A 6,000-nucleotide genomic window follows, 5' to 3' on the forward strand; every position below is an offset into this window, starting at 1 on the left:
GCTGGTAAGCCACAGTCACGTGGTAATACACAGGTGAATAGAAATGGGTTAATTTAAGATAATGAGCTATCTAAAAAGACACTTAAGCTATTGGCCAAACAGTATTGCAAATAATATAGTTTCTGAGTGATTATTTTAGGAGTCTGGGTGGCTGGGAACAAACAAGCTGCCTCCATCAACACAGGCGCTCTTGGAAGACACTAGAGAAAGACGTGTTTCAGAACTGTCTTCTAGGTGCTGGCAATTTCTTGTGATAGGATTAACCCCTGTGTGTAACAGGCTTTCTTAGACTGCCAGCCCCCAAATCATGACACGAAGATTATTATTAGTTATGAATGCTCAGCCTTCATTTAGGCTTGTCCCAGTAGCTCTTGTAAGCTATTTTAACCTGTTTCCCTTCGCCTACATTTGCCTTGGGGCTTTTTACCTCTCCTTCCTTCCATATGTCCTACTTCCCTGCTTCCTCCTTATCTGGCTGACTGGTGACTGCCTGGGTGGCTGGTTCTCGGCAGCCCCTTATTTTCTCCCTCATCTTTTGCTCCTATCTCCTCTCCGGCCTAGATCCCTACTCCTACTTATTCTCTCTGCCCTCCAGCCCCATGTATCCCTCCTTTGCTTAGTTATTGGCTATTCAGCTTTTTAAAAATTTCTTTTATTTTTTTATAAAGAAAACAAGCAATCTTTTTTCATTTTACATACCAATCCCAGTTCCCACTCCCTCCCCTCCTCCAATTCCCTCCACCTATCCCCCCACACCACCTAGCCACTCCTCAGAGAGGGTAAGGCACATTGCTCTGGGGAAGGTTCAAGGCCCTTCCTACTATGTCTAGGCTGATTAGGTATTTACCCAAAGAAAATAGTTCCCCCAAAAGCCAGTACAAGCAGTTGGGATAAATCCTGGTTCCACTGCCAGTGGTCCTGCAGTCTGTCCAGCCATACAACTGCCACCCACCTTCAAAGGGACTAGTTTGGGCCTATGCTGGTTCCTTCCCTGTCCAGCTGGAGTTGGTGAGCTCCCATTAGCTAAGGTAAACTATTTCAATGGGTGTCCCCTTTATGGCCTTGACCTCTTTGTTCATATTCTCATTGCTCCCACTCTTCAACTGGACTTTGGGAGCTCAGTCCAGTCCTCCAATATTGGTCTCTTGCCTCTGTTTCCATCAGTTGCTGGATAAAGGTTCTATGGAGATATTTAAGATATTTATCAGTCTGAATACAGGACAAGTCAAGATCAGGCCCCTTCTCCTCTATTGCTTAGGCTCTTAGCTGGGGCCATCATTGTAGATTTCTTGGAATTTCTCTAGTGCCAGGTTTCTCGCTAGCCTTTTAATGGCTCTTTCAATCAAAATAATCTCTTTCCTTGCTCTCATCTCTGTCCTTCCTCCATTTCAACTATCCTGTTCCTTCAAGTTTTCTTCCCCCTTCCCCTTCTCTCCTCCTCTTCCCCTTCTACCCTCTCTTCTTCCCCCCACTCCCATGTTCCCAATTTTGTCAGGTGATATTGTCAATTCCCCTTTTCCAGGTGAATCTATGTATGTTTTTCTAAGTACGGTGTATGAAATGATGTAGCTTATTTATTAAAGTTGCAGGATATATGGTAACCTAGAATTTCAGGTCTGGAATTCCAAATTTGCTTACAGGATAATTTTAGGGTGTCATATAAAGAGTATATAAAATATTGGAGTTGAGAAAATGTAAAAGTGATAAGAATTTTTAAAAAGACAACTAGAATTATTGACTATACTAATTCTGTTTAAAAGACAGATATATTTCTAAACTTCAATATGATCACCATTGCATTGCATTGCATACTGTTGTAAATACATATTTAAGAGGTTACAATCTATCTGTTCCATTCACTTGCTGTGTGGCATTTGATAATCAACATTTTTCTTCAAATAAAATGAGAGCTTTGAACTAGATTGAATAAAATTTTACTTAATTCTACAATTTAGGCTTTTTGGAATAGAAATTCACAAACTTTTTTCAACTCCTCCTTGGAAGAAAAATGAGATGTGCCAGAGGTGATGGTTCTCATGGTAAACAAGTCCAAGTCAAATTTGTAAAAGTAATCTTACAGATTTAAATAACATGAACACTGGCCTGGTGTTATTTTTTCATATCATTTATTATTTATATTCAGTACGAGTACATGATAAGTTAAGCATTACAAAATACTATTAATTAATTCAAAATAACTCATTAGGTATAATCCTGAATTTATTAAATTTATCAAAATGAAAATGTAGATGAAAGGTTTTGGAGAAATATGATTCTATTATTCAGAAGTATTACTGTTTGTTATATTTAAGAATGACATTCCTTATTTTCTGTAACCTGACAATAGTTTTTTAAGCAATAAATTTTTGTGTGTGTATGTGTGTGCTCATGACAAGGGCCTTGGGCCTTGCACACATTAAGCAAGTGCTCTGTCACTGAGCTATATGCCCAACTCCCAATACACATGTTTTGTTTCTGAATTGTTTGCATGTATTATGGAATGATGAAGAATACTGAAAAATCATTAAATAATTAACATAATAAACAGTTTATCCATTTTATTCTTATGTGTTTATGCTTATAGGTTAAAATAATGCAAAGTTAAAAACATGAGATAAACAATATATGGTAAAATCATTTGTCTGCATTCTCATATAGTGTCTTATACACTTCATCACATTTTGGATACCATGTGAGGGGGACGATGTTGGCTGAAATCCTTCACAACCTTTACCTCAACATTTTATACAGAGAACTTGTACCACAGGTCAAAGTGATTCACATCAAGGAAACCAAGCCAACTAGGGTTTCCCTCAAGGCTCAAAACATCATAGGAAGGGCTTAATTTCTGCTTTAAAAGCAAAAAAAAATCTACAGCATGCAGAAAAAAAACTCACCCTTTCAAATGACACTGACAGTCATGGAAACAATCAAACCAGCTTTTATGAGCCTTTAAAGAAATATACATATCATAGTTCTGCATTAAAAAAAATAAGTAGGTTTCTATGTGGTATTATGTAGATAGCAGTTCCTTGAGTCTGTCTGGGCACACATTAAAATTTGTGCTTTTGGCTTAGACAGAGCTGCTTGCTAGAACTCTAAATTTTCTAAGACATGAGAAAGGAAGCCGAGGGCCATGCAGTATCCAGTTGTCTCAGCTGATCCCTGAAACCATGTTAATGTCCGCAGGCCTTCCTGCCGCTTGGAGTCATGTTGATTTGAGCGGCCTGTGCTGCCACCTGAGGCCACGGTGATGTCTAGGTCCATGGTTCCACTGGAGTCTGTGTCAATGTCCACAACCTGCGATACCATCAAAAGCCATGCAATGCCTGTAGTCTGTGCTACAGCCTGAATCCATGCTGATATGAGGGACCTTCGTTGTCACCTGAAATTGTGCTGATGTCCTTGGCCTATGCTATAATGGTGTTTGTGGCCTGTGCAGTTACAGAGAGCCCTGTGATGTTCATGGTCTGTACTGCCACTGGAGACCATGTTGAGATCCTTGATTCGTGTTGTCTTCAGAAACCATGTGTAAGTCCATGATTTATGCTTCTGGTGACCATAAAAGACAAAAATGCTACTTTTGCTATGGTGTTGGTGAGTGCAGACTCTCAGTCGAGAAAGAGGGACATAAAATCTGGCTTATGTGACAACCCCAATCCCCACATTACCCCCTACCACTCCCCTAACAAACACATGCAGTAACAGCCTAGACAGAAAGCCACTGAAGAGAACACTAACAAATGATCAGGATGCTGAGGTGTGGCCTTCCACAATTGATGTCTTCAGGAGAAAGATGTGACCTGCCCCACTGAAAAAGGTACCAAGCCATGTGGCTAACATAGATAAGAATAATGTGTTAATATAAGTTATAAGAGCTAATACAAAGCCTGAGCTAATGGGCCAATCAATTTATATTTAATGTAGACTCTCTGTGTGATTTTTTTCTGGGACTAAATGGCTAGGGAGCCAGGCAGACAGACATCACCACAAGCAGGCCCTCATATTATAGAATAGTGCCCACAGTGTGAATTGTCTGTATTCTGTCAATCATATTTTAAATAAACACTGATTGGTCAGGCAGGAAGTATAGGTGGGACAACCAGATGGGCAGGATAGGTGGGACAATGAGAACAGGAGAATACTGGGAAGGAGAAAGCCCATTCTTCCCCAGTCCTGCCCAGACACTCAAGAAGCAGGATGTGACCTATCCTGCCGAAAAAGGTACTGAGCCATGTGGCTAACATATACTAGAATAATGAGCTAATTATAAGTTATATGAGCTAATACAAAGCCTGAGCTAATTGGGCCGATCAGTTTGTAACTTATGGAGACCTCTGTGTCATTTTCTTTGGGACCTAAAGTCTATGGGAACTGGGAAGGACAGAAACCCCAACTAGCAGGCCCACATGTTACAGAATGGCACCCACATGGACAACTGCATCCACATAAAACCTGAGATAGCCTGGGAAGTAATTCTAAAACAAAATAACAGCATTATGCATGGTTTCTTGGTAGCATCAATTTCTCAGGTCTGCTCTGCTTGCTACAGGCAAGCAAAAGCTCTCATTTAAGAGAGGCTTCCTGACTCAGCTTTAGCTGTAAAACCTTACAGCTCCTTTAAATGGTCCTGCCATGAAACACTTAAACGGTGTTGATGAAAAGCTGAATGCATGCTTTTTGGTCTTCAGCTATAGCAGGAAAAAAAGCTGTGCCATTTAAAAATGCCGGCTTTCTGGGCCGTCCTGCCAGGGAAAACTCTGTCTTTCAGGCAGTTGGTCTGACTGTGGAGCATTTGAGTATTGTTTGTAGATACACCATTGAAGCTTGTTTGCTGGCAAGGACCTTGAAACACCATAGAGTTGTGGCAATAAACATGGCTCTGGGTGGTACCTCTGCCATGAGGCTGGAAAGCTAAGGCATGGGCTGGATCCAACCATCAAAGCCACAGCTTTAATCCTATGCATACTGTTTAGTAAATTAAAGATTCATGTGGTCAGAAAAAGAGAGAGATATACAGTAAAGATAGATTCAAAGACAAAACAACCCTCTAAATGATTTACTGTGGTTAAAAATTTTTATATTTACTTGGAAGAGTAATGAAAAAAAGTTAAAGTCCTAAAATAAAACAAAAAAGAGAGTAGTTGGATGTGGTGGTACACACCTTTAATCCCAACACTTGGCAGGCAGAGGCAGAGAGACCTTTGCAAGTTCAAGGTGTGGTGGAATACACCTTTAATCCAAAAGTTTGGGAGGCAGAGGCAGACAGATCTCTGTGAATTCAAGGTGTGGAAGCATACACCTTTAATCTCAGCACTTGGGAGGCAGAGACAGTTGGGTCTCTGTGAGTTCAAGGACAGCCTGGTCTACAGAATGATTTCCAGGACAAAGAAACACAGAAACCCTGTCTCAAAAAGCCAAAGAGTAAAAATAAAAGAAACAGAGGTTAAAATGAAGCCAAATAAAGATGAAAAATACACAGAGAATCTTGATAGTGTATGTTATTGTGCTCTCTTTGAATTGTTTGAATGCTGAGGAAGGAGCAACAGCTGCTAAAAGATATTTGCTTATGAATGTTGCTGAATTAATCCAAGATAGGTATTTTAAAAATCCTAGACTTCAAAATTGAAGTCAAAAGGTATGTTACTTTGGAGAAGAGATTTTGTATTTGTTTCCACAGAAAATGGGAGGCTGTGGATTCATTCTGAGGTAAGAAAAATCAGGTTTGATCAAGGAAGACCACCTGAGAAATCTCTGGCAGCAACATATGGCTCAGATGTCTGTGTTCTACATCAAGAACAGATTCAAGATGCTGCCTGAGATGATCAAGCCTCACAGGATACTCCAGTCAGAATTTGATCATAATTCAAAATTTTCTTTAGGTAACCAAAAGATTATCAGCACCCTCAACCAGCAGGAAATAGCCTAGAATATTATGTCCACTTTCCCCCCCCCAAAAAATGGACTATGGCTATTTTACTTTGTTTAAAAAAAGATGGG

This window comes from Alexandromys fortis, unplaced genomic scaffold (genome assembly GCF_014885135.2).
Source record: "Alexandromys fortis isolate MF-2015 unplaced genomic scaffold, M_Fortis_MF-2015_v1.1 scaffold_23, whole genome shotgun sequence".
Taxonomy (NCBI): Eukaryota; Metazoa; Chordata; class Mammalia; order Rodentia; family Cricetidae; genus Alexandromys; species Alexandromys fortis.